Genomic DNA, 27,662 nt, shown 5'->3' on the forward strand with positions numbered 1-27,662 from the left:
GGTCTGTTTCCCATAATAGAGGCTAAAAAATGTCAGGTACTCCCTCTCCCACCCTCATTACAGGTAAGGCTAGCCATATGGCCCGGGTCTGGTCAATGAGCATTTCAGCAGCACTCTCTCTAGAGGCTGCTAAAAAGATTTTCTGTCCTGATGAAAGCAAGATATTTGAGGAGAGCTTTCTTTCCCACCTCTTCCTTCCTGTCATTTCATAGACTACAGAAGCTATGGAGGGCCATATGCAGTCATTAAGCGGTAGCAAAAGTGAACATGCTAAGGATAGAGACATACAAGGATGGAAAGAATCTGGATCACTGATGACGACTGTTTAAACCTCTTAGAGGTAAGACTATAAAACTTCCTCTTACATATGCCACTTTTAGTTGGGTGTTGTTATTCACAGATGAAAGCATCTTAACTAATCCAAGGAGATTTAAATATAGTCCAGGAGGAAATTATTTTACACCAAGTATTTACTAATTTTCTCTCAGATATTGGGAGGGCATATTATTGAGCATAAGTATATGAGAAAATCCTTATAACACTGGGATCACTGGAGGCTCCCAGGATAGAGCCCTTGGGGGTTGCCCTGGTGATGTCTCCGGTATTGCAGCATCAGAAAAAGTTGTTTATAATGTGTGAGGAAAGACATACTACAACAGTGAAAATATACATTAGAAAATTTGGGGGCCAAATTTATAGGCACAGTTACTGTGGCTCAGTGGGTAAAGAACCTGACTAGTATCCACAAGGATGTGGATTCGATGCCAGGCCTTGCTCAGTGGGTTAAGGATCCAGCATTGCTACAAGCTATGGTGTAGGTCACAGATGCAGCCTGGATCCCACACTGCTATGGCTGTGACATAGGCCTCAGCTGTAGCTCCAATTCAATCCCTAGTCCGGGAACTTCCATATGCTGCAAGCACAGCTATAAAAAGAAGAAAAAAATTAATTGGTTTATATTTTAAGGCAAAGATAAGACTGCCAATCTTAATTAGACAAGGATTTTCTTCAGGATTTACTGATAAAATATTTTGATTCACAGGTAATATATAATGAACAAATCCTTTGTTTTACTTTTTGTGTTTTAGGGGGTGTTTTTTGTTTGCTTTGATTTGGGGTCTTCCTTCCTTCCTTCCTTCCTTCCTTCCTTCCTTCCTTCCTTCCTTCCTTCCTTCCTTCCTTCCTTTCTTTCTTTCTTTCTTTCTTTCTTTCTTTCTTTCTTTCTTTCTTTCTTTCTTTCTTTCTTTCTTTCTTTCTTTTTTCCATTTTTGCCTGCCCTGCAGCATATGAAGTTCCTGGGCCAGGGATCAGAGCTGAGCCACAGTTGAGACCTATGCCTCAGCTGTGGCAAAACCGGATCCTTTAATCCACTGTGCCAGGTGGGGACTGAACCTTCATCCTGGCACTGCAGAGACACCACTGATTCCATTGTGCCATGACGGTAACTCCAAATCCATTGTTTTTACCCAACATTTTGCTAGACAGCTATCTTCATTAACGTTTTAATTTTAATTTTTTAATTTCTTTTAGGGCTGCACCCACGGCATATAGAGGTTGCCAGGCTAGGAGTCGAATTAGAGCTACATCTGCCAGCCTATGCCACAGCCACACCAATGCGGGATCCAAGCCATACCTGCAGCCTACACCACAGCTCACAGCAAAGCTGGATCCTTAACCCACTGAGCGAGGCCAAGGATTGAACCTACAACTTCATGGTTACTTGTCAGATTCATTTCCACTGGGCCATAACAGGAACTCCTTCATTAACATTTTAGATTTATAGTAATTTATATGGAACTCGCACATTCGATTTACAGATTTGTAACACTTACACTTTGCACTTGATGTCCATTTTACTTTTCCATGTATTTGCTGAAATAAGACATGCATTTTTCTCAAAAATGCATCAGGTCAAGTGGAAAAAATGAAATTAATATGAAAATATCTGTTAAAGGTGATTAGTATCCAGGCTTTCCGTAGTATTCATCTGTCATTCATCTGGATGTAATCAGAGCTTATCATATACAATTAATATACCATATGTACCAAACCAGTGGTTCTCAACCGGGATGACTATGTCCCCCAGGGGCCATCTGGCAATGTCTGGAGACAGTCTTGATTGTCACAACTGGGGAACTGGCAGGGTGCCAGTGGCATCTATTGGGTGGAGGCCAGGAATACTGCTAAATATCCCACAGTGCACAGAACAGACCCCCAAAACAAAGAATGATCCAATCGAAAATGTCAATATGTCTAATACTAAGAAACTCCAGTCTACACCAAGCACCTTGATGTTTAAAATACAGTATAAGCTGATTTTGAAACCAAGTCCTCCTAAAACTGAATCCCTTTGCCAAGTTTATGATTAACCTCTCTATCCAAAACTTTATTCCCTTTCTTGTCCCTGACTTCTTCTCCTCAAGACTGAGGAGTATCGAAGAAAAGAGGGATTGAACTTAAGCAAGATCTAGAGTTCTTGTTGTGGCTCAGCAGAAATGAATCAGCTAGCATCCATGAGGACACAGGTTCGATCCCTGGCATCGCTCAGTGGGTTAAGGATCTGGCATAGATTTGGTGGCAGAGGTGGGATCTAAATCAACTTATGATCGCATTCAGGGACAACAAGAAACACAAATGTTGTGCCCTGCAAACTCTTTCAAGTTCACTGTCTTTCTTGCTGTTTCTGAGGGCCAGTGGTAAGTTCCTCTCAATTTGAGCTCTACTCTCTTTGCATTCAAGCTCCCAATCTAATTGGCTTTCCTTTTCAGAACAAGTCATCTTTTGCTGGTAAATAATTCTTCCTAGAGCTCAACTGAGCTGGCATATAATTCTGTCTAGAGCCAAGCCCCTTGCCTTTCAGACTGCAATACCCAAGGTTTTTAATGGAATATCCCAGGCCTTGATTCTTTACCTAGATTCCATATAAGGAACTGCTGATAATTTAGTCTGCAATCCCCCATTTGTTTGGAATCCTTCCCCAGATTCCATGTTTGGAACTCCGGTGGTGGCAGCTGCAGTTCTCCCTTTTGTTTGGAATCATTCCTCAGTCCCCATTGCTTTGAGTTTGTTGGTTCAATCCCTCCCCAGTCTAAGGATCCACAGGAATGGTGGTGTGTATTGGGCCATCTGTGGCCAGGACACAGTAACATCTCTTTGTTACTGTCCCTATCTTCACATGTTTGACTTATTTTCTGTAGATAAAGGCTAATTGCTAGTGGGATCCTTTACATCCAGATAGCTGAACATTCTACTCTTCCAGCACACCTGCTTATTTTATGTCTGAGAACTGTGATTCTGGGAGGTGTAAATAGTTTTTTTTAAACGGTAATATCTTGCTAAGTTTGTTTTGTGTCCTGAGAGCTTAGCTTGGTAGCTGAAATGGTGAAGGCCTAACATATGGCTAAATAGAAATGCGGGTTAAACTCCATTTGCAGCCAAGAACTTACCACCCTGCTGCCAGCCCTCAGGGAAATTATACTAGCCATTACAAGGAATGTTCCAAATGAATAAGATTATAAGATTATTTTTAAAGTGACTTCAAAGCAAGGGCTCTCAAATCAAACAAATGGAATGGAATACTGATTTTAAATAGAATGCAGAAGCCTCCAAAAGTTTTTGAAATTCCAAGATAGCTTTGTTGAAAGATTCATCACAAAAGGCTAATTAAAAAACTATGGAGTTTTCACTGTGGTGCAATGGGTTAAGGATTCAGTATTGCTGAAGCTATGGCACAGGTTGTACCTGCAGCTCAGATTCAATCCCTGGCTGGGAACTTCCATATGCCATGGGGGCAACAACAAAAAATAAAAACAAAAACAAAACAAACAAACAAAAAAAACAAATAAAAAAGACACAAAAAATATTTAAAACAACACCTAGGCATCCTGCATTTTACGCTCCTAGGGTTTATTATCAAAACACTGGCCCAGGAGTTCCCCTCGTGGCACAGTGGTTAACGAATCCGACTAGGAACCATGAGGTTGTGGGTTCAATCCCTGGACTTGCTCAGTGGGTCAAGGACCCAGCGTTGCTGTGAGCTGTGGTGTAGGTCACAGATGCGGCTTGGATCCCACGTTGCTGTGGCTCTGGCGTAGGCTGGTGGCTACAGCTCCGATTCGACCCCTAGCCTGGGAACCTCCATATGCCGCGGGAGTGGCCCTAGAAAAGGTAAAAAGACAAAAAAAAAAAAATTGGCCCAAAAATTGATATCTTAATTGTAATTAACTGTGACACTGGAAGACAGATTATCCTCAAAAGCTTTCAACAGCAACTTCAATGCTCCTGTATGGGCACCTCCCAGAATTGATAAAACTCTGAGAGATTTTTTTGGTAAAGTGCTAAATTGTTTCCTGAAAACACCAAGGGGAAACAAATTAAAATTAATGTGATTGTTTAATACTGCCAGAAATGTTTACTGTTTATCCAAGCTGGATTCTAACAAGATATTCGAAAGGATCGAATAACTATATGGTCAGAAATTCGGCCAAATTGAAAGCTGATATTCAGAGCCTGATAAGAATTTTTTTTGTACTTTCTCCCCTTAGTTAAAACTATGTACACAGAGAGAAAGATGCAAGTTGGAGAAAAGGTAGTTGGAAGAGCTGGTCAACTTCTTTATCAGTCAGGCTGCAACCCTGAAGTTTAAAATCCACCTGCTTTTTTTTCTTTGCTGTGGGACTTCAAGGCCTCTTCGAGGTGTTAGAACTCAAAACCTCTGACCAAGACAAGAATTACCAGACCCTTATTGCCCCAACCATCTCATTATAATGCCTTTCTCCCACCTTGAGCAACCTGTCCTACTCCTTCCTACCCCTACTAAGAAAGGCAAGTAGCTCACTCCTCATCCTGCCTCTAGAGGGGCCTTGTATGGCCCAACCAACCAGTAAGTGTATCACAAGACCCTACTTTCCCCCAACTAATCAGCAGGTCAGCAGGTGTATCCTGAGACCTTTCCTCTCTCTGGTCTATAAAAACAGACACGACCACCTGGTCGGGGTCAGCTCTCCCCGATTATCAGGAAATTGTCCCACTGCACTAGCAGCATCTCTTAATAAACTTATCTTTCTTTTTGCCTCACTATGAATCTGGAAAATTATTTTCTAACTTGCATGCACAGACCCTGACATTTGCCAATCCCCCAACCTTTACCTATTCCTCTCAAAATGTTTTAAAAGATCAGGACATTGGAAGCAGAATTGTCTTGCCTTTAATCTGTGCCTTTGTGATCCAGATTTTCTAGCCTCTAGCCTCATCTTCTCTAGGACCTAAGAGCCTTTTTTTTTGGTGGGGGTTGGGGGAGGGAAGGGGGGGCACGCCTACTGCATATGGAAGTTCCCAGGCTAGGGGTCTAATTGGAGCTGTAGCCACTGGCCTCTGCCACAGCCACAGCAACCTGAGATCTGAGCCATGTCTGCGACTTACACTACAGCTCACAGTAACACCAGATCCTCAACCCACTGAGCTAGGCCAAGGATCAAACCTGCATCCTCATGGATGCTAGTTGGGCTCATTAACCACTGAGCCACAATGGGAACTCCAAGAGCCATCTTCTGAAATACAAACTTTGGGGAGAAATTTCTCATCAGCAGGGAAAAAAAAAGGAGATATTTGCTAAGTGGGCTAATGAGAAATCTTACAAATATTCTTCCCAGATATTAGTAACTATAAGTTCTCTGTTTGCACCTGTCTGTATATATGTCTAGATAGATAGATAAAGGTATGACAAGTATAAATACGTCAAATTTTTTTCCATTTCTTTCTTTCCTTTTTTTTTATATTTTTAGTACCGAACCCATGGCATATGGAGTTTCCCAGGCTAGGGGTTGAATCAAAGCTGCAGCTGCCAGTCTACACCACAGCTACAGCAATGCTGCATCTGAGCCATATCTGCGAACTACACCACAGCTCATGGCAATGCCAGATCCTTAACCCACTGAGTGAGGCTAGAGATTGAACCCACATCCTCGTGGATGCTAGTCACGTTCGTTACCACTGAGCCATAACAGGAACTCCTCCATTTATTTCTTAGATTGACTGATTAATTTTTCATCAACATATACTTGGTGTAGCTGGCAGGATATCAGAGACACCTGCCAGAGGATATCCAGAGTCTACTTGGAACCTGCACTTAGTATGAACATGAGTGCTTGAGCCCCACCAGCTTCTCAGTACTCCTCAGTTGTTCTGGTGAGTTCTCATATTTGGACCTTCATTGTTTGAGTGATGATCCTAAAAATTTTATTTGAGCTGGTTTGCACTAAAGACTTGGAGTCTTAAGGGGGTACTGGAACATTTTGTAGGAGGGACCTAGCCTGTCTGGGCAAAAGGCTCAGGGAAACAGGTGCCCAGGTTTTTATTGAATTTGTCTTAAATTAAAAAGAAAATGACTCGATATATACTCTGAACAAAACTTACGCTGGTGGGAAAAAAAACAAACAACTTTTGCTAGTGAAATGAGTGACTGAAGAATAAAGAGACATTTTGCTCCTTTCAGCCATGTGGTGTCCTCAGGCAACTGAGGACCTGCCAGCAGTGTCTGAAGATCAGTCCTCAAGATTTGCAGCAGTTCTATAGTGGAAACCACCACGACCATTATGTAAGTAGTGCTTGGGGGACGCGCGGCGTTTCACAACAGAAACTGATTATCTAGCACTCTGAGCACCCACCAGGGTTTTAGCCTGCAGAGGGAGAAAGCAAGCCATGTAAAAGAAGTTGAACTGAACCCAGGGTAACTCCGTGGGGAGCTAGACTCAGAAGCAGCACACATGTGATCCACCACACCGTCCTCAGAAAGTTGTTGAGATCATATCTCATATCTGAACGAAGCTATGAAATGAATACTGAGAAACTGGCCCTCAGAGGCCAAATAGCTCCCATGCAGACAGCCACCTATGGGATACTAGTTGGGTTTATGTATGCTTGCAAGTACTTAATTGGGAACTAACAGAAATCGGGCCCTGAAATGGCCAAGTTGGGGTTCTTTTGACATTTCAAAACAATTTTGAGTGCATAGTTACAGCCAGAATTCATATGTTCCTACGAGGTCTACTGGAAACGAGACTGGCTTCTAAAAATTAGATTAACAGGGAAAAATATTTGTAGAGCTAGCTCCATGGATCCTTTGACTTGGAGGATCCACTAAATTGTTAAAATTTTAGAGAGCTGTCATCTTAAACTATTGTAACTATTTTAGTGGGTATGAGGAAGCCCCAAAAGTCTTCAAAATTCCAAAATAGCCTCATTGAAAGATTTGTTATAGAAGGCTAATGGAAGATTAATGTTATAAAGGTACCTAAAACTTTAACAACTGCTCCCCTCTATCCTTCTTTTATTGAGTATTCATTCTAGCAATCTTTTGAATTCTCTTTCCACTCAGAAGGCACTCTTAAGTGGTTAGCTTTAGAAATGGGACCTTTAGAAATGAAGCTGTATGCAAGCCTCTTCAGATCAAAGGCCAAAAAGAAGGCCATAGTTAGAGAATTCCTTAAACCCAGGGAGGGTCCTCAAAAGTGTTTGTGAGTAGATCGCCAAAATAGGAAGCCACTGGTCTTACTAAATAGACCATAGCTGACATTTGGAGCCTGATAGGAATGGGGGGGCGGCTTCTCCCTTAAGCTAAATGAGGACGAGTAAAACATTCCGACATAGGTGAATGGGTGCATCAGTCATTGGCTATCACTGAGGTGGCCACCCAGTTCTCTGAGGAAAAAAAATTGTCCTTGCTTTTACAAATCTGGTCTTTATAGGACCAGAAGTATGGCTCCAGAAGTAACCCACCAATCCTTTTACCACTCCCCAAATGTCCCCTATTTATCTTGAGGCTTGAGGCTTTTTTTTTTTTCTTTTTTTGCCATACCCGCAGCACATGGAAGCTCTTGAGCCGGGGATCGAACCCATGCTGCCCTTGTGACCTCTGCCACAGCTGTAGCCATGACAGATCCATAAGCAGACATGCCAGAAGGGAATTTCCTTAAGAAGTCTGTAAGTATTGAGAAAAAAAATTTTTTTGGCCTTAAGGGAACAAATTCACTCTAGGACAACCTTGTCTTTCTCCTCATGCAAATGTTCTATGTGGTCTTCTCTAGGAATTCTTATCTCTGCCATCTTCTTAAAATACAAATTTTGGGAAAGGAGATAGGTAATTTGGAACTTGATTTGCCAAGGACAAATAGAAATCTTAAGTGTCTTCTCCATAAATAGTAGTAAAAAGGATTCAGCTATGTAGATTTGTTCTGTCTGCCAGAAACTCAGTTTGAATCCAACCTCTTTTGTAACTCATGTTTTTTAAATTGTTGTACCTGATTCATGGCTGGAATTTCGGAATAAGAATTATGAGGTCTCTTTGTGTTTATACATATCTATATGTGTGTTGTAGATATGTGGCATTGCCAAAATTAATTTGTAAAAGAACTTTATTGAATCGGCTTAGAGGAAATTCAGCACTTATATATAAGTAGTCAAATAAAGATGATACTAGCCATAATAAATTTCAGATTCACATGATCTTGGAAATACTGTTGAATTAACATCTGGTATTAAATTTAACTTAAGCTCGTTGATTTGATTAATACAGATGTATCTTTAGAGTCATCAACATTAAGTAAAGTACTTTTATTGTACCGAGGTTTACTAGAAATCAAATAAGATCTTATTCTTCTTACAAAGTTTGTCAGCAAGGGAAATTACTTGGTATTATGAAACTTTAAGTAAATGTGAATGAGGTGAGAGCTTTATGTAAACTGTTTAGGAATAATTGTTTTGGGAATGACTGCTTGAAGGATAGTATCTCTAGATTTTGGTAACTTGAAAATAAACCAAATTATGAGAATTCATTCACTATCCTGGACATTTCAAATAGGATACAATATGGGAACATTAATTGCTGGGCAGATCTAAGTTTACCTTCCTTTGCCTTCTTGGGAGAGGAAGACTAAACCATAAGTTAGTGGATCAGGAAATGCTGGTATGACAGTTTACAATTACTTGCTTCTTAGTTTTCACTAGAGACCAAAGTTTGAAAGTTAAGAATTATAAGGGAAGTACTCAGTATGCAAGGAAATTAGGATTTGTGTTTTCAACAAAGAAGGTATGAGGCATGAAAATACATTTTGTTGAAGAAAAAAGGTGGCTTTGTCCTAGAGCTGGTTGTTTCTGAATGCAAAAGAAAGTGAAAGACAGATTAATATGGATACAGAAGATTGTGGGAGGTTTGTGGAGGAGGAACACTGAAAGAGTTTTGTGCATGTTCAGGATGGGCTAAGATAAGATTGAACTTAATTAAGAAAATAAATTTTAAAGGCAAAGTGATATAAAACCTGAATTTGGGAGTTCCCTGGTGGCACAGTGGGTTAAGGATCTGGTGTTGCCACTGTTGTGGCTTGGGTGACTGCTGTGGTGCAGGTTTGATCCCTGGCCTGAGAACTTCTGCATGCTATAGGCATGGCCAAAAAAAGCCCACAAAAAAAACCAAAAAAACAAACAAAAAAACCCCCCTGACTTTGGTTATTGAAGAGGACAAAGCTTTCTTAAAATATTGAACTGCTTTTGGTACTATATTATGAGCTTCTGTGTTAAAGTGATCTATATTTGTCACTGAGATCTTTTGTTATCACTGCCTAAGTGAATGGGTCTTGTTTCACGGTGAGCTCTGATTCTATTTGATCAAGTGTTTTAAAATGTTTTGATATTTTTGACGAACTTCCCAAAAATCAAATCTGAAATGAAGTTCATTTGACCTCTTGCTAATTTTGAGTTTTTCCAAAGGGTTCTTGGAACACCTCAAAATATTTGTTTTCTCTCCATTTCAGAGAGAGGCATATTAAACTAATCAGGCTTATTTGGTATGTTAAATTACATGAGAAATATTGTCAAATGAGTGGTGATAAATCTCCTTAGATTATATCATATGGGTAAATGTTATTAATACAGGCATTCTAGAAAAATTCCTAAAAAAAAAAATTCCTAAAATTCTGCTATATCCTGGTAAATTATATCAGTGATAATTTTAATAATTATATTTGTTGCATGTCACTATAACAACCAAGTTTCTTTTCAGTTGTATTGTAATCAGATCTTTAACTTGGCATTTTAAGTCATTTGTAGACAAATATTGTTGTACTCTCATGCTTTTGCAAAAATGCTTCATCTTCAAGAAGATTCATTGGAAAGACTTTTGATGAGTACAAAATTGTACTTCTGGGAGTTCCTGTCGTGGCTCAGTGGTTAACAAATCCGACTAGGAACCATGAGGGTGTGGGTTCGATCCCTGGCCTTGCTCATTGGGTTAAGAATCTGGAGTTGCTGTGGCTCTGGTGTAGGCCGGCGGCTACAGCTCCGATTAGACCCCTAGCCTGGGAACCTCCATATGCCGCGGATGCGGCCCTAGAAAAAGACAAAAAGACCAAAAAAAAAAAAAAAGAAGAAGAAGAAAAAAGAAAGAAACAAAACCAAAATCTACTGCTGAACTGGAGAAGAAATTAAAAAAAAATCCTAGTGGGAAGTCTGATGGCTTCATAAAAAGGCTAACAAAAGGACTGATTACTGAGTGAGCTGGTGAATATGGCTACAATGTTTATGGTTTTTAATCCATGTTTTCTAGATAAGGAAACCTTTAAATTATACCTCTGTAAGTAGAACTTACAGAGGTATAATTTAACTTTTATATATGAGAAAACTTTTATCTTTTCTCTCAACCTGATCCCTCCAGAAGGTGGAAACTCTTAGGCTCCCAGCAGCTTTCTCAGGTATAAAAATGAAGGCTACCTCCTAACAAGTGCAGGAATCTCAAGGTATTTGGGGGACCTCGAGAACAGAGGAATTCTCCCAAATCCATCACCCAAATCCATCATAGATCCATCATTCAAATCTATCATAGTCAGAATCTATGACATGCCCTTGGTTTATGGCTTTCCCGGCCTTTAGGTTTTTAAAGTTCAATTCGAGGTTCTTTATGAAAAGTTCCAGGACAGCCAGTTTAAAAGAGTCTATATAGTCGATTAACCAGGCATTTGGTAGAAATGAGGGTCATTTTAGAGACAAAAAGATTGTTTCAGTGAATATTAAATTCTAGTTAATTCATGAAGGTCAGTATTTACTAGCTACAACTCATTTCCCAGATAGCTCCTTGTAAAGTTTAGTTATTAAAAGAACACCCTAAATTTGTTTATAAAGTGTATCACAGTAATTAACTGGATGAAGATTGGATTTGCCATGATCTACAACCAGGAGATTATTCATCCTGGAAAAGATATCAGATAAAGGACTCCCAGCCATGTTGGAAGAAACCATATCAGGCTTCTCCTGAATGAACTGAAATTCCTGTTTTTGGAGTTCCCGTCATGGCTCAGTGATTAGTGAATCTGACTAGGAACCGTGAGGTTGCAGGTTCGATCCCTGGCTCTGCTCAGTGGGTTTAAGGATCCGCCGTTGCTATGAGCTGTGGTGTAGGTCACAGACACGGCTCGGATCCCGAGTTGCTGTGGCTCTGGTGTAGGCCGGTGGCTACAGCTCCGATTGGACCCTTAGCTTGTGAACCTCCATATGCCGCAAGTGTGGCCCTAAAAAGGCAAAAAAAGAAAAAAAGAAAGTAAGAAAGAAAGTCTAGCACTGTGCCAGCTAATGTTACTGCCACTTCCACTAAGTGAGACCCCTTTTACCTGCCCAATTAGTGATGCCTGTTCTGCCCATAAATAGTCCTTTATATTAGATGTCGAATATTGAGTAGCTCCTAACAGGACCCAGTGGATTTATGGAGCAAGTTAATGACCTTGGCTCTTCCCAGGTTGGTTAGGGAGATGCACAGTTGGTTTACCTTGGTCTCAAGGTCACTTACAGGCAGCCTTGCAAATAGCCCCTGCCAAGCTGTTCATCTATGTTAATGTAGGCACTCTGGGTTCTATCTGTTTTCCACTGGTGTGACCATTTGTCCACAATATTTGTAAATTCATCTTATGACCCATGAAGTGTCACATTTCTTCTCTGAACAATCTTCTTCCCAGTTTAGGTGAAACACAAGGAAAGTGATTTGGTTCAGGAGGATTTGGGCTTAAATCCTTGTTAATGATATTGTGGTCCCCGCTACCAAAATGGAAGCATTTGTCCCCAGGGGAGGACAGCAAACCAAAATTTACTTGCACTTTCAATGTCCCCCAAGAATGTGACCTTGAAGCAGGCAATCTGAAATTTCCTGATCAATACTAGTGAGGTAATCTGCATGATAAATATCCCTCCTTGGATATTTATTTATTCATTTCCTGGCGCAGCAGAAACGAATCTGACAAGGAACCAGGAGGTTGTGGGTTCAATCCCCGGCCTCGCTCAGTGGGTTAAGGATCTGGCGTTGCCGTGAGCTGTGGTGTAGGTTGCAGATGCGGCTCGGATCTGGCGTTGCTGTGGCTGTGGTGTAGGCTGGCAGTAACAGCTCCAATTAGACCCCTAGCCCGGGAGCCTCCATATACTGCAGGTGCGGCCCTAAAAAGACAAAAAGTACAAAAAATATATATATAGGGTTAGGGTTAGGGTTAGGGTTAGGGTTATATATCCCTCCTCTTCCCTTCCCCCCAAAGAGATGGCCTGGCCTGAAGCAATCCTTTCTTTTCTTTTGCTACAACCTTCTTGCTCCACCTTCCTTCTGTCTATAAAAATCTTCTATTTTGTACAACCCCTCAAAATCCCCTTCTGTTAACTAGATGGGATGCTGCCCAAGTCAATTAGATCTTCAAATTTATTCAGCTGAATTTTGGTTTTTAACACATCCTTGATGAAGCCTTCCTTCCTGGAACTCCTTCTTTAAAAATACTGTTTATCTATTCTTTCTGAAGGTGAACCTGAAGTTGACTAATATTGCAAAGAGTCTTCCCCCAAGTGTGGACTATTGTTATGAGTTCGATGTAAATTATATGTCTGTAGGAAAGTCCCTTAAAAAACTCCTCAGACTGGATTGGTTTGCTGTACAGCAGAAATTGACAGAACGTTGTATATCAACTATAAAAAAAATTTTTTTTAAAACTCTTTGGGAGTTCACGCTGTGGCACAGTGGGTTAAGGATCTGACCACAGTGGTTTGGGTTGCTGTGGAGGTGTGGGTTTGATCCCTGGTCCAGGAACTTCCATTTACCTCGGGTACAGCCAAAAAAGAAAATAAATAAATAAATAAATAAAATTACCTTTACACACTATGAGCATATTTGGAGTTCCCGTGTGGCCTAGTGGTTAAGGATCCAGTGTTGTCACTGCTGTGGTGTGGGCAGGATCCCTGGCCCAGGAACTTCTACATGCCATGGATGCAGCAAAAAAAACCAAACAAACTGAAACGAAACAAAAAAAAAAGTCTTTGTTCCTCAATACTTCGCTATTTATAGAATAGGCACCTACTTTGCTTGTAGAGATAATGTGAAAACATTTTACTTGGAAAGATAGTTACCATCCAAATCTTAAATCTGATATAAGAGAGAAGGTAAAGAACAGCAAGTTTGGAGTTCCCGTAGTGGCGTAGTGGTTAAACAAATCCAAGTGGGAACCATCAGGTTGCGGGTTCAATCCCTGGCCTTGCTCAGTGGGTTAAGGATCTGGCATTGCCATGAGCTGTGGTGTAGGTCGCAGATGTGGCTTGGATCCCGTGTTGCTGTGGCTCTGGCGTAGACCCATGACTACAGCTCCAATTAGACCCCTAGCCTGGGAACCTCCATTCGCCACGGGAGCGGCCCAAGAAATGACAAAAAGACCGAAAAAAAAAAAAAAAAAAAGAAAGCAAGTTCTTCCTCATATTTATAATTTAAATGTCTTTTTTTTTTTTAATTGTTGGCAACCCTTTCTTATGTCTTTAAAGTCTGACCTGGAACACAGAGAAGGAAATTCATTTTCTTTTTAAAGATCTCTAAGGAAGATTGTTCTGCAGTCTATGAGGCTGTTCTTAATATCTAGCCTATAATTTGTCATGCTAAGACATGAAACATTACAATGTAGACTGATATAACTAGTTTGGAAAGCAATTTACAATACTTTCAACTAACCTCAAAAATTTCCATGGGCTTTGAGGCAGTAATTCCTTTTCTGGGAATATATCCTAAGTATAGATTAGGCTTTCTACAAAGAGATGTTCCTAAAAGTGTGATTTACCCTAGTGAACAACTGGAAACTATTAACTGTCCAACAACCAAAATAGGAGGATGATAGATTCTATGGACAAATGACTCAGCATTATATTCACATAAAGCTGTTTAAAATTGTTTTCATAGAACACACGTGATGACTTAGGGAAATACTTTCAATAAAAAAGAGAACAGAGAGTTCCCACCATGGCTCAGTGGGTTAAGAACCCAGCTAGTATCCATGAGGATGCAGGTTTGGTCCCTGGCCTCCCTCAGTGGGTTAAGGATCCGGCCACTGCTGTGAGCTGTGGTGTAGATCGCAGTTGTGGCTTGGATGCCATGTTGCTGTGGCTGTGGTGTAGGCCTGCAGCTGTCCTGATTGGCCCCCTAGCCCAGGAGTTTCCATATGCTGCAGTGCAGCCAAAAAAAAAAAAAAAAGAGAGAGAGAGAGAGAGAACTGGAATTCTCTTGTGGCTCAGCAGGTTAAGGATCCTGTGCTGTCACTGCTATGGCTCGTGTTGCTGCTGTGGTGTGGGTTCATTCCCTGGCCTGGGGACTTCCACATGTCGCAGACATGGTCCAAAAAAAGAGAGAGAGCAAGAGAACAGGATATGAAACTTTGTTCACTGCATGACTGTAACAGCACAAGAAAAGAAATCAAGCAACATCCTGTAAACTGATATCGTCAAAGCTGTTTATACAGAAATTCCACTTTTATTTTAAAGTTGTATTGAAGTATGGTTGATCTACAATGTTGTGATAGTTTCTGCTGTGCCACAAAGTGACTCAGTTATACGTATCAGAAATTCCGCTTCTAAGAGATGACCCTAGGGAAATGATCGGCAATAAGGAAATTAATCGCCATGCAAAAAAGTAGAGACAACTTTAATGGTTTTTTAGTGAAGAAGTGGAAATAATTCAAATGTCCAACAACTCAGAAATAAGGGATTAGTGAGGTCACTTATGGTACAAGTATACAGTAGAAAAATGAGCAGACAATAAAATGATATAGAAACATATTTATTGACTTGACAACAGGTTCACAATATATTAAGTGAAAAAAAAATGTGGGTTAAAAAGAATGAATACACTTAAAAATCTCTGGATTTCCCATTGTGGCTCAGTGGAAATGAACCCAACTAGTATCCATGAGGATGCGGGTTCAATTCCTGGCCCCGCTCCGTGGGTTACGGAGCTGGAGTTGCTGCCAGCTGTAGTGTAGGTCACAGATGTGGCACAGATCTGGCATTGGTGGGGCTGTGGCGTAGGCCAGCTGCTACAGTTCCAATTCAACCCTTAGCCTGGGAACTTCCATAGGCCACACCTGTAGCCCCCAACCCCAAAATTCCTTAAAAGGAAAGAAAGAGATAAGAATGTTTATATGCGTAGATTTAATTCTGATAGGATATTCTCTGCAAAGTTAGCTGGCTATCTTTGAGTGGTGGGATTATACGATGGTTTTTTTTGGAAAATTTTGCTTATATGTATTTTTCATATTCCTTCAGTAAATCTACAATCACAGTGGTTGTGCTTTTGGCACCTGCTACTGGAGTCTGGCCAAAACGATCTCATTCAATACGAGCATTGTAGATAGTGCATAGATGTCTCAGGTGGAGAACGGAAATCACAAAAAAAAATAGGACATGCTTTTTGTGAAATCAAAAAGTAGCCATTCACTTGTTAATTGGGTATGGCAGAAAGAGGACAGCAGAGCATGCAAGATGCACATAGGCAGCAAACTTTGAAATTTACTCAAGATTATTCAACTAGGTTAAAAATGTAGCTTTCTTCTTGCTCTAAGTCTGCTGATTTACCTTGCAAGCTCCCCTCTTCTAGGTAGAAGCAGGGAGGGAGGAACAAGATCAAGGTCAGTTTATTAACCTCGCTTCACCCCCGTGATTTCAAATGTCTTTGTAAGTAGACAGTCTCTACTTGGATGACTCATTTGAGTGCTCAACTAGCAAGAGTTCCGGCCTTCCCTCGGCTCCTCTCCCAGGAGGCATCCGGGTGTGCGAGAGAGGAATGTGGCTTCCATGACCTCAAAGTGGCAGAAGGCAGAAAGTGGCAGTGTTAATCCTGCCCAAGAAAAAGCAGGATCTGGGCCTCATAGCCCTTCCCATCCTCTGCTTGCCCAGCAAGCTAGCTAGCACAGTACTCTACGGCAACCTGGAATGAGGAGATGAGGACTGCTGCGTCCTGTGACGGCCCTCCCAGACTCGACTCCGCCTATCTTTTCCCTACAACCCCATCCAGAATGTTGGGGAGGATGCTTTTCCCCCTCTCCTCTCCAGCCTGGGGGACCTTCCTTCTATATTCTGCACACGGGAGCCAATGCATTGAAAAGGACGCTTTGGGAGTTCCCATTGTGGCGCAGTGGTTAGCGAATCCGACTAGGAACCATGAGGTTGCGGGTTCGATCCCTGCCCTTGCTCAGTGGGTTAACGATCCTGCGTTGCGGTGAGCTGTGGTGTAGGTTGCAGACGCGGCTCCGATCCCGAGTTGCTGTGGCTCTGGCGTAGGCCGGTGGCTACAGCTCCGATTCGACCCCTAGCCTGGGAACCTCCAGATGCCGCGGGAGCGGCCCAAGAAATAGCAACAACAACAACGACAAAAAAAAGAAAAAAAGAAAAAGACGCTTTGTTATTTAGAAATCCCTTTCTCTAAAAAGCCTGGGTTTTATACATTGTCTTACTAAAAAGAGGTCAGGAAAATCAGCTTTGAAATTCAAAGCCGATGAATAGGTCTCTCTGTTCCAGCCAGCACCTGTCTGTCCTTTCTTTCCTGGGACAATATGCTTGATGACTCTGTCAGAAGGCGACCAGGAAATACCAAAATCAAAATGACTTGGTTTAATTCTTATAAAATGTGTTCCCCGGAGAGATGAAATTGGACGAGATTCATTTTCTTGGGTGTCTTGTGAGATCCATCTCTTTTCTTCATAGGGTTAAAGTGTAATTTTCAAAAACATGACTGCAATGAAAATATAAAGTGAATGCTTGTCACAAGTTTATGCTTTAATGAGGGAACTAACAGGATGATAAATCTGGTACAAAAGAGAATTCCAAAGACAGAGATATTCATAGGTTCATAAAGGAAAAGCAAAAGTTTGCTAAATTAGAAGCAAAACAGGGCAAATAAACCATAACCTCTGGAGCTATCACTTTGGCACAGAAATCTTTTGCATCTCTACCGGACAAAAATCCACAAGTTAACATGTCTGAGCTTTAATCAAGCCACAGGATGCTCCCATGGGAAACTGAATCCTTGGGTGGGCCTGGTAGATAAAGACCTTTAAATAAAGCCTCAGTCTCACATTGAGAGGACAAGCAGTCATCCTTTTGCCTTGTTTCCAAGTGTTAGGTCATTTTTCTTGACATAGTCAAATGCTGTGTATATCCCACCCAGCTTTACAGACAGGAACCCAGTCTGGGGGGAGCTGATGGAACAAAGAGCCATGAATGAATTTATAAAGCACTTACAGAAATGAAAGACGGGGCATTTAAAGCAAGTCCAGGTTTTTCTGCTTTAGAGACACAAATGAATAGCTATCTTTAAAAACATGAAATTGTGATGTTTTGCCAAGCCTATAGATTTTATTACCCTTTGCTTTTTGGGGATTCATAATCTAGACAGATTTAATTGGGCCTAAATGATTACATTACCAAGCAGATTAATCTGGTTAAATGAAACCATAAGGGTGTGTGATAATTTTCAAATATCTTAGGTTACGTAGGTTACCACAGCCCATGAAATGTATGCTAGCCTATTAGGTTACCAAAGTGACAAGCATTATTTCATCAATAAGGCATATTTAGAGTTGGCTGAAGTTTAAGGAATTTAGCACGGTTTACACATAAACCACTCTCCAACTGATAGTAGTTTTCAAAACAGTTCTGATTTCTAAAAGCTCATAACAGCTCATTTGTAATACCGTCCTCCCTATTCAGGTGGTTTATGAAATATCTTTTGGTTACAGAGAAATAAAAGAAAACGAATATTACAAAAGAACAAAGCCTGCTCTGAGTAGCAGTTTCCCCATGGAATTTCATTTTCTCAGTGGAGAGTAAGATCATCTGATTAAAAAGCTCAAATTCTCTGAAACTTTCTATTGAAGTCTATGGTGTGTAACATGAGCACATTTCTATATTAAGGTTATTCAGCTGTGGAAAACACAAGAGCTCACATAAAGCTTTTCCTTGAAAAGTTGAAGAAATCTAAGATGCTGCACGTTGGTGCAGAAATGAGAAATCTAAAGGTGTTGATCATGGACTGCTTGGCTGTGTGTTTAGTTGTTGTTGCTGTTTCCCTGCAAGAAAGCAAAGACAAACATTTGGGGAAGCATTATAACTCAAAAGCATGATCAAAGCTAAGAAATGTAAGTAACTGTGTCACAGAAACCTGGGAACATAGATTCTGTTGGCTAATCCAAATAGATAATCAATCATGTTCCTGACAGTGTGGAATGCAGATTCGCCTGCTATTTGCAGACTCTAGCAGGCAGGCTGAGAGCTTTCTTGAATACTGGAACCTGGAGTGGTTTGAGAAATTATTAGTTAGTGATTCTGAAATCTACAGGCTTTTTTTGGACCCGTAAAATTTCAAAATAATATTGAAAATGAACATGATATTCACATCTCATTTTGCCAACTAATAATACTGGGGGGGAAATTTACTATTTATAATTGCCATTTTATAAAAGATAAGGCTTCACAGACTTTGCTTTTTTAGGCTAGTTCATAATTGGATTCACCAGTGGATTTGAGGTCAAGATATCTTTAGGTGAGTTCTTTCTCAAATCTTTCACTAGCAACTAACAGGCACATAGAATTAATTACCTGTTATCCATGACTGATCAAAAATGGACACTGCTTAAAATGATCAAAATGAGACAGATGAGGGCAACTGGATTAGACTTTGGCTCCAGACAGGGGTTTGGTTCTTGAGAGTTTTTCTTTAGGATCCTCTTGTCTTAAGGATGATTTTTTTTTTTTCAAAATGACAGGAGATAGGAGATTTAAACATTGACCAAATTCAGACTGGAGTATGTATTCAGATTTTTTTCTGCTCTACCTGACCTTTAAACAAGAATCAAATCAATTCCTTAAATGCCTTTTACTAAATGTTGGGCTAAGCTTTGGGGCAAAATTTCTCAAACTTAGATCTTCATAATTATAGCCTGAGAACCTATACAAGCAGATATCAAGGTTTTAGTGTCATAGGTTCTGAATGACATCTGAGCTGGTGGCAGTGGAATCTCACCTTTTAACAATAATATAATTCTGAGACGTGTGGTTAATGAACCTCCATCTTCAGAAACATTGTTCTAAGAGCTATAAAGAAGTAACACTTCCAGAATTCTCTTGTGGCATAGCCTTGTCAATGCAATAGCTTGGGTCACTGCTGTGGTGAGGGTTCAATCCCTGGCCTGGGAATTTCCACATGCCATAGACACTGCCAAAAAAAAAAAGGTAATACTTGCAATTTCAGTAATGGCATACTGGTTCATTATGTTAATGAACAGAATTTATTAGACATATTTTTAAAGCATTAAAAAGCTAACAAAATTCTAATAAATTACTGGAATGAGATCCAGAAGAGAATAGAAATTCAGAGGGATGAGCCTGGTTGATTTTGGACTTTTTTGCCTTAGGGTCATTAGCTGACTTTGAATAGACAGTTGAGAGGATGAGCTGTCTTTGTAACAGTCTCATGAGACTAGGGGGACAAAAGTCAGGTCAGGACCGGCCAAGGTGAAGAACTGGTAAACAGTTCCCCACTCCATATGTACACACCCCTAGGGGTGAAGGTGAACTGGAAGCAGCTTGCTTAGAGAATCTTAAATCTTGAACTTAAACTAAGGCAAGCCTGGAAAAAAGCAAATGAACATCCTCTCTAGAGGAAGATAACATCAACCTGGGCACCAAATTATTTCTACAAATAAATTGTATACAATCAAAGATGACTAACCCATATTAGGGGACAGAAAACCATGAGCAAGAGCCACCAGGAAAAATGAACAACAAAATAGACAGAGAGGGACTCCACTGAGTAAATCGAAATGAATATTGACTATGTGAAACAATTGTTATGATGTCCTGTTCGGATAAATAGATTGATTAGATTGATATGTAGGTAGGTAGGTAGGTAATTTAAAATGCATGGCAATAATACCGTAAAGGTTTGGGAGGAGGGTAAATTGAATTAAATGCTATAAATTCCTCACTTTTAGAGGAGAGGAACAATACCAATTAACATTAGATATTTATTTTATTTTCTTACAATGATTTTTATTTTTTCTATTATTGCTAGTTTACAATGTTCTGTCAATTTTCTACTGTACAGCAAGGTGACCCAGTTACACATGCATGTGTACCTTCTTTTTTCTCATATTACCATGCTCCATCATAAGTGACTAGATATAGTTCCCAGTGCTATACAGCAGGATCTCATTGTTTATCCATTCTAGAGGCAATAGTTTGCATCTGTTAACCCCAAATTCCCAATCCATCCCACTCCTTCCCCCTTGGCAACTACAAGCCTATTCTCCATGTCCATGATTTTCTTTTCTGTGTAAAGGTTCATTTGTGCCATATATTAGAGTCCAGATATAAGTGATATCATATGGTATTTGTCTTTCTCTTTCTGACTTATTTCACTTAGCCTGAGAGTCTCTAGTTCCATCCATGTTGTTGCAAATGGCATTATTTTGTTCTTTTTTATGGCTGAGTAGTATTCCAGTGTGTGTGTGTGTGTGTGTGTGTGTGTGTGTGTGTGTATCACATCTTAATCCAATCATCTGTCGATGGACATTTAGGTTATTTCCATGTCTTGGCTATTGTGAATAGTGCTGCAGTGAACATGTGGGTGCATGTATCTTTTTCAAAGAAAGTTTTGTCTGGATGTATGCCCAAGAGTGGGAGTGCTGGGTCATATGGTAGTTCTATGTATAGTGTTTTAAGGTACCTCCATACTGTTTTCTAACATTAGATATTTATAAATGAAGGGTGCATGCTATAATTCTAGGATAACCACCAAAAGAATAGAAGAAGAGCACATGATTTCTAAACTAAAAGAGATTTTTAAAAGTGGATGATAAAAGTGATCATTCCATAAGATGGCAAGGAAGAAAGCAAAAGGAACCTAGAACAGATAGGAAAAGAGATGCACGTAGTAAGGCAGTAGATTTAAAGAAAAATATACTAGTAATTACATTGAATGTAAGTGTACTCAATTTTCCAGTGAAAAAAAACCCCAAAGTTTGTGAGATGGAAAACAAACAAAACCCAACTGTATGTTGCTTAAAGAGAAGCATTTAAAGCATAAGAACAAAGAAAGGTAGAAAGTAAAGAAGTGATATTTACCCCACTAACCACAAGAAAGCTGATATAGCTATGTTAAAATCACCAGGGTACTCTCTACATCTCATTTCAGGAAGGACCATGGAGAACAATGGACAAGGACAAAGCCAAAGTCCAGAGAGGACCAGGTACAGAGCATTCTTCCCAGAGAGAAGATCCGAGGACTGACACAAGAACTTCTTTCACTCTGGGGCAGGGAGTCTGTACTTCTTGTCCAACATGGTTCCTTTTCGCTATGCACCCCTGCTTTCTAGGCTTCTCTTTTCCAAGTGAGCGTTTTCACTGTACGTATCCTGGTTTTGCTCCACATTACATACTGAAACTTGAGTAGTGGGGGGGTATAACGTCCTGCTATTGTATAGGTAGCTGGAGCTGGACTTGATGGAGAGGACTGCACATCTCCCACGGAAGTTAGACTTCATTTATTACTCAGGAAATGGATTGTATTTTACATTATCTCCCAAGGGGAGGGTTGAATGTATTTTATGCTTGGAAATAAGGGTGTGCTTGGACATTTATACGGCCAGAGGTTTAGAAGCGTCGGAGTTTGCTAATTGTTCTCCGTGTCCATTTTCCCTTTCTGCACTTCAGTAATAGAGCTCCTCTGAGTGTGAGCTTACTGCACAACTGACCAGCAAGATACTACACTTCCTGTCTCCTTCCAAGGTAGGTGTGGTCATGTGACCAAGTTTGGGCCAATGGGATGGGAACAAAATCGAGATGTATGTTTATCTCCATAAAGATGAAGCTGCTTGCCCTGAATTTCACACCCCCCCCCCCCCATCAACTGGGAAATGGCGATGATGAAACAATCACTTGGGTGCTAAAAGGGTTGCTGAGAGTGAGTAGAGCTGCCTGTCAGCCTAGGTTCCTGTACCTCCTCATGGAACAGAGCAGTGCTCTGGAGCACCAAAGGTGAGTTGGAAACGTGGAAGTGAGGAGGAAGCGGTTGTTTTGAGCCTTAATAGCAAGTTGGAGTCAGGATTGGAGGCCTTGAAAAGGTTGAGCCCTGCAGAGAGAGTGACCAGGCAGATGGTGGTGCCACTGGTGGTGGGGGGAAGCTTAAGAAAGAGCTCCAGCTGCCTCACATGATGTTTATGATTCTATATCTCCAGGTGTACCTTTCGTAAGAATTCCATGCCCATGTTTCCAAGGGCTGGCCAGAATTTCTCTCTGGACGTCAGACTCCCCAAATTCGACTTTTCAAAGCTTAGCTTTCTTCCCTAGAGAGCTTTTTCTTCCTCTTATATTCCCTATTCTAGTTAAGAACTGCCCCTTTCAGGAGTTCCTGTCATGGCTCAGCAGAAACAAATCTGACTAGCATCCATGAGGATACAGGTTCAATACCTGGCCTCGATCAATGGGTTAAGGATCTGACATTGCTGTGATCTGTGGTGTAGGTCGCAGATGCGGCTCGGATCCCGCATTGCTGTGGCTCTGGTGTAGGCCGGTGGCTACAGCTCTGATTAGACCCCTGGCCTGGAAACCTCCATATGCCGCAGGAGCGGCCCTAGAAAAGGCAAAAAGACAAAAAAATAAAAAATATAAATAAATAACATTCTCCACTAAAAGGAACTGGAATCTGTGGAGAAATGGTTGGAACAAGGAAAGTACAAGCTGAATCTGAACTATTTTGTGATAAAATGTAAGGGAGAGCTCAAAAACATGATGGGGGGGAGTTCCCATCGTGGCGCAATGGTTAACGAATCCGACTAGGAACCATGAGGTTGCGGGTTCGGTCCCTGCCCTTGCTCAGTGGGTTAACGATCCTGCGTTGCCGTGAGCTGTGGTGTAGGTCACAGACGCGGCTGGGATCCCGTGTTGCTGTGGCTCTGGAGTAGGCTGGCAGCTACAGCTCCGATTCGACCCCTAGCCTGGGAACCTCCATATGCCGCAGGAGCAGCCCAAGAAGTGGCAAAAAGACAAAACAACAACAACAACAAAAAAAACCATGATGGGGGCATGTCAAAAGTTCACAGAAGCCAGCGTGAAGAACTTCACTGGCTAACGCTGGAACAATTTGAGCGTAAAAGCAAATAATAACATTAAGAGTTATAAGTTATTGAGGAGTTGCCATTGTGACTCAGCAGGTTAAGAACTTTACATAGTATCCTTGAGGATTCGGGTTTAATCCCTGGCCTCACTCAGTGGCATAAGGATCTGGTGTTGCCACAAGCTGTGGCGTAGGAGTTGCTGTGGCTGTGGCTGTGGTGTAGGCCGGCAGCTGCAGCTCTGAATCAACCCCTAGCCTAGGAACTTCCATATGCTGCAGATACAGCTGTAAACAAAACAAAACAAAATAAAGAGTTATACTTTATTGAATAAAATAAGAATCCATGAGTCCACATTTCAGTGAATGAACAAACAAGTAGATAAATAACAAAAGAAAGAAATCACCACTTGGCTACTATTATAATCATAGCTGATTCAGAGAAGAATCATCAATGTGTGCTAAAACCAGTGGGTGAAAGTTGAAGTAATAATAAGATAATTACAGACTCTCAAAGCACCTCTCCAGAAGAAATTTATTTATTAGCAAAAGGAAAGCAGTAATTTTATAGTTACTGGCAGATGCCAGCTTCAGCAAACAATCAAAATGAACATTCTCAATAACAGGTCTAATTGACAGAACGTGCCTCCTAGTAGGCTACCCTGAGAAGAACTCAGCATCACTTCTTCTGGATTCCTGCCCCAAACTCAGCATCACTTCTTCTGGATTCCTGCCCCAAACTCAGCATCACTTCTTCTGGATTCCTGCCCCAAACTCAGCATCAAAGTGAAAGATGATCTACCAAATAACTGGCCCACACACTCTAAAAAATATCGCTGTTACAATAAACCCAACTAGGATCCATGAGGATGCAGGTTTGATCCCTGACCTCACTCAGTGGGTTAAGGATCTGGCGTTGCTGTGAGCTGTGGTGTAGATTACAGATGTGGCCTGGATCCTGCATTGCAGTAGCTGTGGCATAGGCCTGCAGCTGCAGCTCCAATTCAACCCCTAGCCTGGGAACTTCCACATGCTACAGGTGTGGCCCTAAAAAAAAAAGAGAGAGAGACCAAAAAAAAAAAAAAAAAGAAAGAAATCACAATATTTTCACATCTGTGACATATTTATAATTTTTAATACTCTGAGAGCCACATTTTCAGTGTAACTGGTTTCCTTTCCTTTTTATTGCTATGTATGAAGTTTTATGCGTTCAGAAGCATTACTCTGAAAGGCCAGGCTGAAAGGGCCCCTGGGTCAAAAAAATATGTTGAGCCCTGGATTGGATGCTCTCTGGCTTTCAAAGTGCACATTTGTCCATAGACAAGATCTCTATCTGTCTCTCATGGAAAATGACTCACAACTTAGATAATCATCTCTGTGACAAGGTTACAGTGACATTTTGAGCATTCCTTATATGACTTGAAAGGAACCTCGGGGTGAAACATCCGCAGGCTGAAACTTTTAAACTCAACCTTCCAGATAAATCCTTCTATTACAATTTTTCTCTAGTTACTTTCATGGCAACATGTAGGAAAACAGCACCAGAAACGGAATGAGGAAACCTCGGTCTTACTCCCAGTTCTGCTGTCTGATCCTGGGAAAGTCACTGAACCTCCCTGAATCTCATCTTATCAACACATTCAGATGAGCTTTAAGATCTCTAAGTTCCCTTTACTATGTGTACAGAATATAGTAAAATTCTATATTTCTGCCTTACTGCTGGGTGTGTTCTTTGGGATTTAGCGCTTACTATTCTATCTTCAATGCATTCATTCATTTATCAAATATCGAGGTGGGAATAACTAAGTAACCAAGCTAGAGAATTCTGGGAAATTTTTCCAATGAGTTGCATTTCAGCTGGGTCTTAAAGGCTGAACAGAAATCTGTTATGTGAATAGAGGATTAAGCCATTCCAGGTGGAGAGGACACTTCCAGTGCCCAGGGCGCTCAGGGCCCCTAGCACACTGAGGGGCTTGATAAGAGTTCAAAGGAGACAGGATTTGTGCTGAGTCTGGCCTCCTTGGCTTAAAAGAAATGGGAGGAAAGTATAAACTGGCAAAGTGATATGGTCAAGTTTGTGTTTTGGAAAAACACTCCTGAGAGGAATGTGAAGCGTGGAAGAAACTGAAATCAGAGAGATCAGTTAAAATGGAAGATACTGCAGCCTTTGAGGTAAGAGATCCTGGAGACCCCAGTCAAGGCACCGAACGTGGGAATAGAGAAAGGAATGCAAAAAAATGGAAGGAGGAGGATTTCCCATCATGGCTCAGTGGAAAAGAATCTGACTAGTATCCATGAGGAAGCAGGTTCCATCCCTGGCCTCTCTCAGTGGGTTAAGGATCTGGCGTTGCCGTGAGCTATGGTGTAGGTTGCAGACGCGGCTCGGATCTGGTGTTGCTGTGGCTGTGCTGTAGGCTGGCTACTGTGGCTCCGATTTGACCCCTAGCCTGGGAACTTCCTTATGCCACTGGAAGACATGCAGCACATCTAAAAAGACAAAAAAAGGAAAGGAAGAAAAATGGAAAGAGGAGATTTTTATGAGAAACTGGGTGTGGTGCTGAAGGAGGCATCAAGGGCAACCCTAGCTTCTAGTGAGGACAACCAGGCCAACAGTGACCTTGAAAGGGGCAGTTCTTTTTTTTTTTTGTCTTTTTAGCACCACACTTGTGGCATATGGAGGTGCCCAGGCTAGAGCAAGGCCAGGGACCAAACCCGCAACCTCATGGCTCCCAGTTTGATTCGTTAACCACTGAGCCACAACAGGAACTCCTGGAGAATGTTTTTTAGAAACTATGATCTAGGTCCTGGGTATGTTCATTGCTACTGGGGTGGACCCTCTCAGCAGATAGAGCTGGGAAACAGATGGATATATATATATATATATATATATATATATATTGGATACATATACACAGTCATACATATCTATATCCATTTCTCTATCTGTCTATCATCTATCTATATTAAAACAGGTACCTTTTGTTCCGATCCAGTACAGCAGCGTTCAATCTAATCCTCTCTTTCCATAATTGTGACTACCTCTTCCAAAATAGAAAAATCTGGATCCCATTATGCACAACATATTAACTTACTTGCTCAATCCTAGAATGCATAGAAAATAGTTTCAGAATTGTGAAGTCTTGCCTATCCAGAAAAAGTTTCCTTACTAGAGAGTTCAAATTTATTTAGTGTTCTGTTTCTCTTTAGCCTGAAGGCATGTGGTACAAATTCTGTGTATCAAAGTAGCTTGGATTAATACTCCCTCCCCAATGTTATTATGTCATTTATTTGCAAAAAGCTGTAGTTGATTTTTTTCTGTTTGTTTTCAATTTTAAGGTCCCCTCAGTTGTTATTCTAAGCCACTAACTTCTTGGAGTTCCCATCGTGGCTAAGCAGAAGTGAATCTGATTAATATCCCTGAGGAGGCAGGTTTGATCCCTGGCCTCGCTCAGTGGATTAAGGATCTAGCATTGCTGTGAGCTGTGGTGTAGGTCACAGACGTGGCTCGGATCTGGTGTTGCTGTGGCTGTGGCATAGGCCGGTGGCTACAGCTCCGATTCGACCCCTAGCCTGGGAACCTCCATATGCCACAGGTGAGGCTCTAAAAAGAGAGGAAAAAAAAAAAAGCCACTAACTTCTGAGGTGGTGTATCAGGCAGCAATGGCTAACCCAGACACCATGGCATCATGTCACAAGGCACATGATGTCAGTTTGTCCCATTATCAGTGACAAAAAGTTGTATCATTTGGTTAAAGTCTTGTGTACCAGATTGCTTCATTATAATTAATTAGTAATCCGTGGCATGTCTCATCTTCTTTCTTTAGTAACTCTTGCTATGTGGATTTAAGACCACAGTAACAACAATCAAGGGACCCTACTTCAGAGTTACATTTTTCTCTGTGGAAATACCTGCCTTAATGCCGTGGGAAGACAGACAGAAGGTGAGCACCACTGGGTCAGGGTGGGTTGGGAGATAAATTAGGAGTTTGGATTAACATACACTACTACATATAAAATATATAAACACAAAGGACCGACTCGATAGCTCAGGAAACCATACTCAATATCTTGTTATAACCTATAATGGAAAAGAATCTGAAAGGGAATATAGGTATAATCAAATCACTTTGCTGTACACTTGAAACTTACACAACATTGAAAATCCACTATACTTCAATTAAAAAAAAAAAAAAAAGGTGAGCACCTTGACTGATTACCCAGTGAGTGG

The 27,662-nt window shown here is 41.0% G+C and overlaps 1 long non-coding RNA gene across 2 annotated transcripts; it reads left to right on the plus strand.

The window, feature by feature from the left end:
- Window positions 1–6,036: 6,036 nt before the first annotated feature.
- On the plus strand, window positions 6,037–27,365 carry LOC125118681 (uncharacterized). Of its 2 annotated transcripts, XR_007132874.1 has the most exons (6): window positions 6,037–6,186; window positions 6,494–6,595; window positions 7,862–7,980; window positions 21,518–21,572; window positions 22,036–22,110; window positions 27,259–27,365. It is a non-coding gene; the product is annotated as an uncharacterized LOC125118681 (long non-coding RNA). The 2 variants fall into 2 exon arrangements; XR_007132873.1 differs by having other exon boundaries at window positions 21,518–22,110.
- The last annotated feature ends 297 nt before the right edge of the window (window positions 27,366–27,662 follow it).

The sequence above is a fragment of the Phacochoerus africanus genome, chromosome X (assembly GCF_016906955.1).
Source record: "Phacochoerus africanus isolate WHEZ1 chromosome X, ROS_Pafr_v1, whole genome shotgun sequence".
Taxonomy (NCBI): Eukaryota; Metazoa; Chordata; class Mammalia; order Artiodactyla; family Suidae; genus Phacochoerus; species Phacochoerus africanus.